Source organism: Phalaenopsis equestris, unplaced genomic scaffold (genome assembly GCF_001263595.1).
Source record: "Phalaenopsis equestris unplaced genomic scaffold, ASM126359v1 Scaffold000069, whole genome shotgun sequence".
Taxonomy (NCBI): Eukaryota; Viridiplantae; Streptophyta; class Magnoliopsida; order Asparagales; family Orchidaceae; genus Phalaenopsis; species Phalaenopsis equestris.
In genome coordinates, this window is record NW_018164511.1 from 367,509 (window position 1) to 382,912 (window position 15,404).

Consider the following 15,404-nt stretch of genomic DNA (forward strand, 5'->3'; position numbering starts at 1 on the left):
AGACTTTAGTTAGGAGCGAGAAAGTTTCTAAACAATATTTTAGACCCTTTGAGGTTACGACACGCATTGTGGTAATGGTCTACCGTTTGAGGCTACCACAATCATCATTGTATCCAGTCTTACATGTTTCATAGTTGAGGCGTGTTATAGGAGATCATACACCCTTGTCATCACTTCCATTGATACTAACAAAGATCATGAAGGTGATTCTAGAACTTTTAGAGGTCAGAAGAGTACGTTGAGGAGTGACCGGAGCAAAGGATATGTTGATTAAGTGGAAAGATCTATCAGATTATGAAGAAATATGGGAGCCTTACAGAGTGATCCAATAGCAATTTCCATCATTCCACGAGGAGGACAATGTGCTTTTTTGGGAGGGGAGTGTTGATACACCTGCTCCTACAAACGAGACGCCTGCTTTTGCAAATGAGATGCCCGCTCCTGCAGACGAGCCAGTCCAAAGAAGATCAATCTAGACCGGCCAGACTAAGCTAGACCAGTCGGCCTAGCCCAACGGCCCAACCTAGAGGGGCAAAAGCCTAAGGAGCTACTGAGGACATTTCTAGCTTCCAAATGGGACCCACACAGCTGTAAATCACATATAATAAGGTAATTATGAGGGTTCTTGGGGGAGTTTGAATGGACCCTCAGGAGTATTTATTAAAGTTTAATTTAATACAGTTTTTTCTTTTGTCATGTTGTTCCTAGGAGTGTATAGGATTTGTGGAGAACGATCTACCTCTCGAATTTTAGATCAACCCTTGCATCTTGTTTGTTTGTTTTGATATTAATCAAATTAGCCTATTTTGGATTTTCCAACATTGCAATTTCCTCACTGATTTTGACCTGCTTTTGCAACTGAGAAGCCCGCTCCTGCAGATGAGCCGGTCCAAAGAAGATCAATCTAGACCGGACAGACTAAGCCAGACCAGTTGGCCTAGCCCAACGGCCCAACCTAGAGGGACAAAAGCCTAAGGAACTACTGAGGGCACTTCTAGCTTCCCAGCTGTAAATCACATATAATATGGGAATTATGAGGGTTCTTGGGGAGTTTGAATGGACCCTCAGAAGTATTTATTAGAGCAAATGTGCTAGGATTTGCTTTAAGTTTGATTTAATACAGGTTTTTTTGTCATGTTGTTCCTAGCAATGTATAGGATTTGTGGAGAACAATCTACCTCTCGAATTTTAAATCAACTCTTATATCTTGTTTGTTTGTTTTGATATTAATCAAATTATCCTATTTTGGATTTTCCGACATTGCAATTTATTCACTGATTTTGACCTACTTTTACAAATGAGACGCCCGCTCCTAGAGATGAGCCGGACCAAAGAAGATAAATCTAGACCGGACAGACTAAGCTAGAACAGTCGGCCTAGCCCAACGGCCCAACCTAGAGGGGCAAAAGCCTAAGGAGCTACTGAGGGCACTTCTAGCTTCCCAGCTGTAAATCACATATAATATGGGAATTATGAGGGTTCTTGGGGAGTTTGAATGGACCCTCAGAAGTATTTATTAGAGCAAATGTGCTAGGATTTGCTTTAAGTTTGATTTAATACAGGTTTTTTTGTCATGTTGTTCCTAGCAATGTATAGGATTTGTGGAGAACAATCTACCTCTCGAATTTTAAATCAACTCTTATATCTTGTTTGTTTGTTTTGATATTAATCAAATTATCCTATTTTGGATTTTCCGACATTGCAATTTATTCACTGATTTTGACCTACTTTTACAAATGAGACGCCCGCTCCTAGAGATGAGCCGGACCAAAGAAGATAAATCTAGACCGGACAGACTAAGCTAGAACAGTCGGCCTAGCCCAACGGCCCAACCTAGAGGGGCAAAAGCCTAAGGAGCTATTGAGGGCATTTCTAGCTTCCAAATGGGACCCACACAGCCGTAAATCACATATAATAAGGGAATTATGGGGGTCCTTGGGGGAGTTTGAATGGACCCTCAGGAGTATTTATTAGAGCAAATGTGCTAGGATTTGCTTTAAGTGCTAGGATTTGCTTTAAGTTTGATTTAATACAGTTTTTTCTTTTGTCATGTTGTTCCTAGCAGTGTATAGGATTTGTGGAGAAAAGATCTACCTCTCAAATTTTAGATCAACCCTTGCATCTTGTTTGTTTGTTTTGATATTAATCAAATTAGCCTATCTTGGATTTTCCGACATTGCAATTTGTTCACTGATCTTGGCTCTGATTAGCATCACCAGGTTAATCCTAGTAAGTCCCCGAAACCCCCCCCCCCCCGCGAAAAAAAAAAAAACTCCTACCGAGCAAGCCAAAACACAAAACTGAACTACTAAAAACCCTAACGAGGAAATTTACGGCAATGAAGATGATGGAAAAGAGGATAAATGTTCTATGCCTCCACTATGAGACGGCTTTTCATTAAAAACATGTCTAAAAAGGTCAAATACCTTTATTAATGATAAAATAAGAAAAGACAATTCAGAGAATTAGAAGGAATGTCCAAAAATTATTGCTATAATATAAATGATTGATCTGATTCAATCCGTTCAAAACCTCTAGCCATATGTTTTCATTATTTATTTGGACAACATTCACCCCATCACATAGTGAATAAAAAAAGAAAAAACCAAAACTTGTATACAAGTATTGATCGATGGTGGATCCAAATACAACTTCAATTAATGGTGGTTGGCAGAATTCTTCAACATGATGATTAGTCCTACACCAAATTCTAAGTTCTCATTGACAATGTGAAGATTGGAATTAGTTAAGGCAACCATGGAAAGATAATTCTTACTAACCAAGGTCATTAATTCACAGTTAACTTGTATGTTCTTCTGATTTGAGGAGTTGAAGTAGTACAGGAAATGCAGTTGCTATAACTGTTAGGTATGTCATCATCAACTATCATTCCTTGTCCATCAGGTTTCATGGAAGGGAAAGAGACTGAGTTGAATGGAAAAAATCACAACGGACATTGAAGGATACCAACTAATAAAACTCCAATCTAATGAATCAATAGTCTCATTCTTTCAATTGATAGCCCTAGCACCAAGTTGTCCTACCTAGCATGCAAGCAAAGAAGATGCTTGAGCTAGGGGTGTAAATAAGCCGAGTCGGCTCGTAAGACAGCTTGAACTCGACTGATTAACGAGCTCGCGAGCCGAGCTTATCGAGCCACCAACTTGAGCTCTTATATTAAACAAGCTCGAGCTCGAATTCAAGTTCAGTAAGTTTCGGCACGCAAGCTCACGAGCTGGTTGATATTTACAATAAATTTAATAAATTAAATTAATAAAAAGTTTCTGCTTTAAAAAATAAAAAATATAAAAAGACTATCGTGGTATTTTCTAGTGACAAAGTTGTTTGTCAGTTCGATACATTTAATGCATTTAATGCACTCAAAAAGTTCTATCCTCTATTCCTCTGTACTCATAAATAAAGCTCTTTATACTTTTCTTTTTTCTTTTCTATTTTTAGGAAACAAATCTTTTCAAGCAAGTCATCTTCTCGGCTCGAACAACAATGCCTTTTCCAACAAGCACTGGCCATGGCGGTCTCCAACGATGCTTCAAGTAGCTTCCATGTTGAGCACTCACGCCGAGCTCTCGAGCTTTGTGATAAAATGACGACTTAAGCTAGAGCTTATAATATGAGCTCGGGCTTATAATATGGGCTCGACACAATCTCGACTCAAGTTCCAAGCTATCATTTTGACAAGCGACCTGAACTCGACTTTACTTTGACTTGAGCTCGATTCAGCTCATTTGCACCCCTAGCTTGAGCTAACTAAACATATATTGTAGATATTTTACCATATATTCAAACATTCAATCAATCTTCCTAAATTCCTCAAAAAAAAACACTAAATACATCTTAAATCTCGATCACATATGAGCTATAGTTGTATTAATACCCTCAATCCCTCATTTCCAAAAAAAGATAAATAACTAATAGCAAAAATGGTTTCTAAAAAAAATTAAAGCGATAATCACTTTAAGCCCAAGCCGATCATTTCTTTCCACTAGAGCTTCTAATTTAAAAAGGAGAAAAGGATGAAACTTAAAGATTATGTGGTGATTATAAAGCATTTAATAAAGTTATCATTCCACAACCTTATCCTATTCATGCAAAAAATGAGTGCCCGAGGAGCTGTATGGGGTGATGATCTGTTCAAAATTAAACATACACTTCAGATATCATCAAGTAAAAACTGTGAGGGAGGACGTGTCGACAACTAGTTTCGGACACATGAAGGATAATGAGTTTACAATAATGTCATTTGATTTAGAAAAAAACAAGTTCTAACTTCAAAAGTCAAAATGTCAGTTTGATTAAACCAAAGTGGGGAATTTGAGGCACATCATACAAGCAAAAGGGGTCAATCCAAATCAGGCTAAAATTGAAGCTACTGAAGTAGATCCCAAAGCATATCAAGCAGCTGCAACATAGCCTTGCCTTGGCACATTATTGCTAGATGTTCATCAAAACTTGGCACATATCGCAGCAACTCATGCTCGCCCGTGCAAGAGAATGCCTTCCAATGGAATGATGAAGTGAAAGCTATGTTCATTACATTGAAGCAAGAGCTATCCAATCATCTGATACTATTTCTACCAAGTGTTAGTAAGCCCTTCATTCTGGAAATTGTGCCTCAAAAATCGGAAGATGGGTTGTACGATGATAAGAAGGCAATTCAATAGAATATTGCAATATCAAACTCAATAAGGAATACAGCAAACATAAATTAAGTTGTACAAGAAATCTTAGTTAACTCTAAAGAAATAGTAAAATGGAGGCATAATCTACTAGATAGAATTTACCATACAAGCATACCAAAGAAGCAAACAAATTTGATGGGACAAGTGGTACAAACCCTGAAGAAATAATGGTTATAGGTTGAACTTGCTAGGCTACAAATTCACTGTAACGCGCAGTACCAACGGTTCGTAATCTGGAACGATGCATTTCATATGTTGTAATAGGAATCAATGAAAAGGAGCCAGCACACGATTTAAAATAGAGTGAAAGGAAGAAGGAACTGAATGACCGAAGCAAAATCTGAATTTGAGCGAGTGGAAGGAGAAGATAAGAGTACCCAGAAGCGAGATCATCGAGTGGCTCCAGTGCGAAGGAAAGGAGAAGACTCGAGCCCTAGCAAAAGAAGAGAAGCTCAAGAGCCTACGGTAGAAGCCGAATCTTGAGTGCTGAGGAAGAGGAGCTCCCGTGCCTATGGTAGGAGTCAGATTTTGAGTGCAGTAAAGAGGATCTCCCGTGAACAAGTTAGGAGTCGGATCTTGCGTGCAAAGGAGGGGGAAGAAGGATCCACGTATGATGTCGTTCTCAAGCAGAGAATAGGAGTGGTATGCATGCGGGATAAGGGAGACTGAATCGTAGGTAAGGGTTTTAAATATTAATTTATGAATTTATTAAAATATTAATTATTGATAGTAAGGTTTAATTAAATCAAAATTCAGACTAAAAATTTTACTCTGGAATCAAAAAAAAAAGGTGGCGGCAACAAAGAAATGTTAGAGTTTGATTTATTTAAGTTTTATTTTTCATTGAATATATGAATTTAATGAGACTTAATAATAATAATAATAAATTGCTACATAATATAAATATATAGATATAAAATCTTGGAGCCTAGTTGAAAAGATATAAATTACATAAAGTAACTAGAAACCAAATTAGGAGGACCAATTTTTTATTGTCAAAATTTTATTAGGTTTAAATTGTTTAAAAGAAATAGTTAAATTTATATTATGAAATAAAGATAAAAATTAGCATAATAATATGAAAATAATTATTATGATATAATTCAGCAATGGTATAAAAAAAATTGTCTTTTAATAATAAGATTAACATATAATAAATTATAAAAAAATTTATACATTTGACTTGAGGTTTTTAGTGGAGATAAGAGAGAAGGTTTGACAAGTGAATCCTCAATTATTGAAATGAGTGTTCACGTTCTAGAGCAAATATAATTGTCGGTATTATCACTAGTTATATTGAAACCACAGCAAACTCATAATTTATGATTCAATTAAATACATAATCATATTGTAGGAATGATATGTGCGCTCAGTATTGTTCAAATTATCATAAATATTGAATGTTAAAAAAATATATTAACTACTATACAAATGAGAATGAAATATTCGTTATTAGATAATGATTTTAATAGTATGTTCGTATGTGCATGAATGACTATAATGGAGTGGTCACTTTATGTTACTAGTGGGAGAACGCCAAGGTATTCGTGCATGTAAATAAAAAGAATATTAATATTAAAGTACCTTAATAGTATACTTATAGATGGTGCTACTGTGTAGATAAATAAAGATTAAAAATACATTGATATGTAAATGATACTGTAAGAATAGTATATGTGCACATAAATAAAGTAGTGATACTGTAAGACATAGTGGGATAAAGCTAAGGTATGTATGCACGTAAATAAAAAAGAAATTTATATTGAAGTACTTTAATATTACAATTTTAAACGATGCTCTTGTAATAGATGAATATAGATTAAAAAGATACTGATATGTAAATAATACTACAAAACATAGTAAGTGCTATAAATTATATTGAATGATCATATTAAAAAATAAAACCCTGCATATGTTCTTCAATTGATTTACATAAAATTTAACTATCATGCAAATTGTCTTTTTTATCATTGTATTACTACAGTTCAGGTGTACGAGTATTCGCTGGCTATGGTTAGCTCGCTGTTGTTTCAAACTAATTTTTCAGGTTTATTACTTGATTAAGAGAAGAGCAATATAAGAGAAAATATTAAAAGAAGACAACCTGTAATGAGGTAAATTTAACTGTACTGCTTTAATTTATTTTTGTTAATGGCTCTTTCATTTATTAAAGGTTAGTTAATGAAGGTAGAAAATTTTAATTTCTACCATCCAATCATCTGTTCTCTTTTTTTAAAAACTAAAAAGATGTTTGAGAAGTGGAGAAAGAGTATTTTGGTCCCCATTTTTAAGAAAAAAGGGGATGCACAATAGTGTGCAAATTATAGAAGAATTAAGTTGATGTGTCATACTTTAAAATTATAGGAGAGGATAATTGAACGTAGGTTAAGACGCATTACAAAGATTTCTCATAATCAATTTAGATTTATGTCGGGCAGGTCTACTATGGAAGCTATACATTTATTGAGAAGTTTGATGGAGAAGTTCAGAGATAATAAGGAGAATCTACATTTGATTTTTATTGATTTAGAAAAAGCTTATGATAAGGTTCCAAGAGATATCCTTCGGAGATTTCTTGAGAAGAAAGGTGTTGATATGACTTATATTCAAGACATTAAAGATAAGTATAATAGAGTTGTTACTTGTGTTCAAATTGAATGAGGATTGACAAATTTTTTCCTATTTCTATTGGATTACATCAGGGATCAGCTTTAAGCCCATATCTTTTTGCTTTAGTTATGGATGGTCTTACTAGACATCTACAGGAGGATGTACCTTGGTGTATGTTTTTTGCTGATGATATCCTTCTCATGGATAAAACGAAAAAAAAAACCCAGAAAAAACGTGAATTATGGAGGTCTACATTGGAGTTTAAAGGCCTTCATTTAAGTATAACTAAAACTGAATACATGGAATGTAATTTTAGTAATAGTAGCTCTAGTTACCGAAGTGTGACTTTGGGTGATCAAATTATTAAAAGGTGTGAACGATTTAGATATCTTGGGTCTGTTGTTCAAAGCGATGGTAATATAGATGAGGATGTTAATAGTAGAATTCAAGTTGGTTGGTTTAAGTGGAGGAATGCTTCGGCCCTTTTGTGTGATAGAAAAGTACCGCTTAGGCTGAAAGGAAAATTTTATAAGACGATGGTGAGACCTACAATGCTCTATGGTGTTGAATGTTGGTCTTTAAAAGAGAAGCATAATAATAAGTTAAGTGTTGCCGATATGAGAATGATTAGGTGGATGAGTGGTTTTACACTTAGAGACAAAATGCGAAATGAATATATCCGTGATAGGGTTGGTGTAGCTCCAATGACGGACAAAATTATAGAAAGTCGTCTTAGATGGTTTGGTCACATTAAACGTCGACCATCTGATAATCTGATTAGGAGAGTAGATGTTTTAGAATCAACCTGTGTTAAGAAAGGCAGAGGTAGACCGAGGAAAATTTGGGCTCATTGTATAAAAAATGATCTTAATTTACTAGAATTACATGAAAATATGACACTAAATAGTACGCAATGGAGAAAAAGGATTCATGTGGCCGACCCCACGTAGTGGGATTAAGGCTTTGTTTTTGTTGTTGTTGTTGTTGTATCCAATCATCTGATATGGTCTTGGTTAATTCCAAGTTCTGGGCTGGTTCATAAAAAAAAAGTGATATTAGAGCCAAGGTTTAGGATTAAATAATGTAATCTTGAGTAAATAGGATAATAATATAAAAATTTAATAATTATAAAAAAATTAAAAATTTAAATTAACTATGATTAATAATTATGTTAATTCAGAAAAATAGTTGCGCCCGTGATTATTAGAAAAATTCCTTTAGAAAATAAAGAAGTACAGTCTATTGTTAATGTCAAAACAAAGGTTCTGACCTAGATGATGGTGATCATGACTTAGCTGATTCAGAAGTCCAAATCAAAACCTATTGAAAGTGATACAATTATGAATAAGTATTTGAAGTCTTTCAAGATCTACATTCACCTTTATTTAAGGGAATTGAAGATCCAATTGAAGCAACAAATTAGCTGATAAGGATAGAGAAGTTACTAAATAGCATGGCGTGTCTGGATGAAAGAAGGATACCCTTAGCAACTTTTGTGTTGGATGGAGAGATTGAAAGGTGGTGGCATGGACAGCGTAAAGACGGGTTAGGGAACATACCCAACATGATGATAAGTTGGAAGAATTTAGTTAACTTCTCAAAGAATGGATTGTAACTCTATTCACGTGAAGACAGATGCAGAATGAGTTTATCAAGTTGTTGTAAGAAGAAAAGATAGTCATGCAGTATGAAGCAAAATTCATTGCATTATAGAAGTGTGCTCCACAACTGACAGTTACTGCAGAAAAAAAGTGTTACAAATTGCTTTTAGGATTGAAGGATTCAATCAGTCAGCCACTAATACTACTTTGGATTGATAGTTATTCAATGTTAGTGGAGCGCATTGCACCAGTGAAGATTAATTATCAGCTCACTTGGAGACGTAAATATATGCACAAGAGGAAGATTTTTGATGAGGGAGAACAAGTGAACCAATTAATGGAATCCCATGGGAACAAACCCAAGTTCACCCCTGATAAATTCAATCGTGGTACTTCTCATGGTATCATAGTCACTTGCGTCAAATATAGAAAACAAAATAAATGTGAATATTTGATGGGCTATCAATCATGCTACTTGCTTCGCTAGCCTAATCATATAGCGTGATATTGTCATCACTTGGCCAGAAATTATTACAAGAGCAATTGGAGCTCCTACACATAAGATTTCAGGTAGGCAGAGAAGAATAAAGTCTACAGCTCAGCTCCTCAAGTTCAACCAAGCCAATATGTTTGACCTCGAGTTTATTCCCTGACTCATAGTAAGCCTAAAAAACATGTTGCTAGTGTTGTAGGGTCTGATGAGTGTGGCATTTTTCTTACCTAAAAGGTGTTTTCTCTGGGGTATTTTTCTTGATTCAGTAACCGTGTGTTTTTTAGTTGTCATTTGTTTGTGTTATATTGTTATCCTAATTTTATTATCTTGATTTAGTTAATGAGGCGAGTTTAGTTGAGTCGCGTTATGCCAAATTTTTGTTTTACGGTAACCCCTTTGCATCTTAAGGAATGACCACCCGTTTTCTTCGTGGAGTTTATGAATAAATCATGTTTATCTGTTTTATGAGATATGACTTGGAGAGGTTTTAAATTTTGAGAAAAAAAACTTTCGTAAGTGGGGAAGATTGTAATGCCTAGTTCAATGGTTCGTAACCCAAAACAATACGTTTCATATGCTGGAATTGAAATTGAAGTAAAGGAGTCAGCGCATGATTTACATAAAGATGAAAAAAGATCAAAAGAAGGAAATGAATGACCAAAGCAAAATTCAGAATTTGAGCGAGTGGTAATGGGAGACTGAAGGAGTACCTAAATGTGTGATCATCAAGCGGCTCCAATGCGAAGGAAAGGGGAAGACTCGAGCCTTAGCAGAGGAAGAGGAGCTCTTAAGCCTACGATAGGAGCCAGGTCTTGCGTGCAGAGGAAGAGGAGCTCTCGTGCCTACAGTAGGAGTCGGATATTGCATGCAGCGGAATAGAGTCGGATCTTACGTGCAATGGAAGAGAAGCTCTCATGCCTACGATATGAGCAAAATCATTCTTACAGAGGAAGAGAAGCTCTTATGTATACGGTAGGAGCCAAATCTTACGTGCAGAGGAGGGGGAAGAAGGATCCGCGTATGACAACGTTATCAAGTAGAGAATATGAGGGGTCTGCATGCGGGATAGGCGAGATAGAACCAGGGAAGGTAACGTTTTTAAATAATAATTTATGAATTTAATATATTATTAATTATTAATAGTAAGGTATAATTAAATTCGGATTCAGGCTATAAAAATTTTCCTTTTGGACTTAGAAAAGGGTGTCAGCTGTGAAGAAAGGTTAGTTTTTGATTTATTTAAGTTTTATTTGTTCAATAAATTTATGAACTACTGCTACAAATTATGAATTTAATGAGAATAAATAATAATAATAAATTGTTACATAATAATATAAATGTATACATATTTGTATAAATCTTAGAGCTTAATTGAAAAGATATAAATTATATAATGTAACCAAAAAGTTAAATTTGGAGGACCAACTTTTTACTGTCAAATTTTTACTATGTTTAAATTGTTTTAAAAAAATAATAAGAAAAGAAGAAAATAATTAGCATAATAATAATAAAATTATTATTATTATAAGATAAATCAATGGTAAAATAAAGGCAAATTATCTTTCCAGGAAAAAGAATAACATATAATAGATCAATAAAAGTTCTTTATACATTTGACTATAGATTTTTTGTAGAAATAAGTGAAGAGAGTGTTTGATAAGAGAATCATCGGTGATTGAAGTGAGTACTCATGTTCTTATGCTATATGAAAATTTTTACTTCCTCTAAACCAAATGTAATTATTGTTATTGTCACAACTTATATCGAAATCACCACAAACTCATGTTTTATGATTATAATAAATTTATGTCCATATTCTAGGAATGATATGTATACTCAACATAAAGATTAAATGTTATAAAAGTATATTTACGACTATATAAATGAGAATGAAATATTCCTTATTTGATGGTGACTTTCACAATATGCTCGTATGTGATACTTGAGTATGATGTAGTCACTCATTTATGGTACTAGTGAGAAAACACTAATATAGTCGTGTACATAAATGAAAATAATATTGATATGGAATTACATTAAATGATACAATTTTAAACAATGCTCCTGTGACATACGAATACAGATTAAAAAGATATTAATATGTAAACGATATCGTAAGACAGTAAGTATTTAAAATTACATTGAATAATAATATTAAATAGTAAGACCCTTCGCATGCTTCTTAGATTGATTTAAATAAAATTTAACTGTCATGCATATAGTCTTCTTTAGATTTACATTACTATAGTTTAGAAGTATGAGTATTCACGAGTTATGGTTAGCTCACTATTATTTTAAAATAACTTTTTAAGTTTAATTAATTGTTTAAAAGATGAGCAATATAAGAGATAATCTTTATAATAACATGAACAACATCTAATGAGGTAAATTTAATCATACTGCTTTAATTAATTTTCATTAGCAGCACTTTCATTTATTAAATGTTAATTATAGAAAATGAATATAGAAAATTTTAATTTCCACCATTTGACCGTCTATTCCCGTCTTGGTTAATTTCAAATTCCAGTCCAAGTCGTGACATTAAGTATGATTCAAGAACTACAACTAAAAACATAGATGCTATATAATAAAATATGAAGAATGTAATGTAAAAGAATGAAATGATGAATTGTTATTGGCCATTAATATCATGTTACTACTTACAAAAATAGAAAAAATTTGAAAAACTCAATGACACTAAGAGTAATACAACTAATAAAAAATATATTGACCAATCCAAAAGAGCATGTGCAATGTGTTGTCTGAATTGGTTCTGTTTGAAAAAAAAACTATATGAGGGTAAGGTTTTAGGGTGATATTTCCATGAAAATTGTTTAGGAGGATGCATGTCGGTGACATAAGAAAAAACAAGGTCAAAAAATAGCTAAAATACATTGTGAAATTCTTTTATTGTTTTAATTGCAACTTGATATAGAAATATTTATTCAAGGCTATCTAGTTTTCCATTTAATCAAGTACCAAACCCTTGCACTAGTTGGATTACTTCTACCACTCTTAGTAATAGCCACGACATGGGAAGATCCATGTCCACTGGGAGTTAAGAGGTTCAAAGACAACACTGATATTAAGGTCATCATCAACCAACTCAATAGGTACGCACAATTCTCGATTTTGCCAACCTAATTTACAAAAGTGAAGGTCAAGACAACCTTCATCTTGAACATCTGTAAAAATAATAGTCTCAAAAAATGACTGACCCAAATTGAAATAGGGTAATTCATCAGCATCTTTTAAAGAGAATTATTTAATGTGTTGGGAAAAAATCTTTGCTACATCGTGGCTTATTATCCAAGAAAAGATGGGGCAAACAAAAGTGACCAAAGATCTTAAACATATTTATCATGGGCACCTTTTATTGTGGATTTTTTTTTTTTTTTTGTAGAGGTTCTACGACAAGACTAATATGAAGATCATCATCAATCAACTCACTAAGTATGCACAATTCTCTATTTTACAAACCCAATTTACAAAAGTGAAGGTCCTGATCGCCTTCATCTTGAACATGTGCAAAAATTATGAAGTGTTGTCAAAAAATGATTTGGCTCAAATTTAAATAGGATAATTAATGAGCACCTTTAGAAGAGAATTATTTAATGCCTTGGGAATAAAGCTTTGATACATCTTATTACTCAAAAATAAATAGGCGCACAAAAGTCACAAAAAAACTTAACCTGCTTTATGATGGAAACCCTTTTATTTTGGGTTTTCATTTTATCATTATTATTATTTTTATGGATAGGGGGCTGGGGGACTAGGGTTTGGAGCTCTCCTAGAATGCTTTTACCATGCAGCAATCAACACGAACCCATTTCAAGACCCATACTGGAAATTATAGCCAAAAATTCATCCCAATGATAGGCAGGAATCAACCGTAGAGGTTGCAGACAACTTACAAAAACTAAAAGGTAGTACACTGTAAAGCCAGTAAGAGTGTATCCAATGAACAAGATAACTCATGAAATTACAAGTAGATCAGCATCAATAGGAATTGGACTTTCAAGTAGCTGCCTTAACTTGCATTTTTAGGCAAATGCAAGTGCGTCAACAAACATTTTGTAGGCTGAAAGTATTAAAACTCTTACAATGTCCTACCAGGGGTCGAAGCTATGGCTTATATGCTTGAATTACCAAAGTAGATGCATACACATCATATTTTTCGTATGTCATTGCTCCAGCCCTACAATTAAAATTGATAATTGCATCCGGCCTAGCTTCCGCATGTTTTGTAAAAAAGCCACCAGTTTCCTCAAAAAATAATCCATTAGTTAGGCCCACAACTATTCTAAGTTCTCAATATCTCTCCAATGGCAAACAAATCAAAGCACAACACCTCATAGAATGCGAAGGTTTACTGCAAGAAGATGAAACATCTATTGCTAAAGAAGAAACAATCAATGCATTACAAAACTAAACCTTAAAGGAAAGGAAATTCTCGAAGGAGGAGAGGTAATTGTTAGGAACCACATCATGGAGTATTCAACATGGAAAATGTTGAGGTAGGTTCAACGAGCCAGGGAAGAGGCAATGAAAGAAATGCCAGAGACGGCTTTGACAATCAGTAGTTAGATTCAAGGATTTTCGTGTGGCAAGGCATTAATGGTGGATTACAGTTTGCGTGAATGATAACAAATGAGTCGAGCCTCTTCTTATTTGTTAGGAGTAAAGCCATGATTCGGTTCTCTGTTTGGCTAGTAGTGGGAAGTGAATTGTATATGTAATGTAAGAGAGTGAGAAGACGTATGCAATCATCCGTCTGCAATCGTTGCCTTGTGGGCATTCTTGAATTTCCTCTGCTCTGTATTTCCCTTAGTGTCCCAAGACCTATATGCTACCACAAAAAAACCAAACAACCGCAGCAGAACTCAATTCAACAAGCATCGACAGCTACAAACAGCCATCTAACACCATGTAGAATCATTGCGAACTACGGCATTGAGCAATTTATATGTTTACATGAAACAAAACAAAACAAAACAAAACAAAAACAAAATAAATATTCAAAGCTCCAAAAACCCCCAAAAATCAAAGGTCTCATTCTTTCCGAATATCAAGTATAAATCATAAAACAAAACCAAAACTAGAAGTCAACCAAGTGAAAAAATATCGTAAAAAGCAGAGCAACTGAAAAGTGAAAACCTACTACCATATGCAATAGACAAATCAAAGAAAGTTAGACAGAAGACAACAAGAACTCTTATATCCGATCATGAGTTCAATTAAAAATAGGTGAAGTTTTCATCGAATACATAAAAGTAGATCGAAAAGAATTGACGATGAGAAATGAAGAAAGGCAGAATGGATTTATTACCTCGGATATTGAATTGGAAAGGAGAAGGGAAGTATGGGTGTTTTTTGGTTTGTATTGCAACGGAAGCAATTGCCTTGATGCTATCCATATCGGAACTCAGAAGGGAAAAATCGAGAAGCGTACCAAGTCAGAAAACAGGCGCCCCAGAATAATTTTATTGCATACAGTACTGATCGTGCTTGTACCTGCAGCGGAAAAAAAATATGCCAGAGAAATTTATGCACATCTCAAAAAAATAAATATGCATAAAATAAATTAAGGGTTTGTTTTTAGCGCCTGCAGCTTATCCAGCAAGCAGCTTATAATTTATTGCTGAGCAGCTGATCCGGATAAGCTGATTAGTTGTTTTGAAAATAGTTGATTCTGAATAAATGATCATTTTGTCCCTCTTATAGATAAGTTGTTTAACTGTTTGGTTTGTGTTTTTATAAAATATCATAAATTATAAATTTTAATTTTTTGAAAATAAAATATCATGCAGAAATTATAAATTTTAATTTTTTAAAAAATATATTTAAATTCTGTGTAACATAAATTCTAATACATAATTTACATTTTACACTAATTATAAAATAAATTAATTGAAATTTAATTAAATAACAAATGTACATGTCCCCACAATTAACAAAAAATACAACACACACACAGATATATATATGGGAAGACTCGAG

At 33.9% G+C, this 15,404-nt stretch overlaps 1 protein-coding gene across 1 annotated transcript in view; it reads right to left on the reverse strand.

Annotated features, from left to right (window-relative positions):
* LOC110019686 (transmembrane protein 56) overlaps positions 1-14,953 on the reverse strand; it is a 34,502-nt gene extending 19,549 nt beyond the window's left edge. Inside the window, exon 1 of the mRNA XM_020717461.1 lies at positions 14,734-14,953. The gene's annotated coding sequence lies outside the window, so the exon portion shown is untranslated. The remainder of the gene's footprint in view (positions 1-14,733) is intronic.
* Between the last annotated feature and the right edge of the window lie 451 nt (positions 14,954-15,404).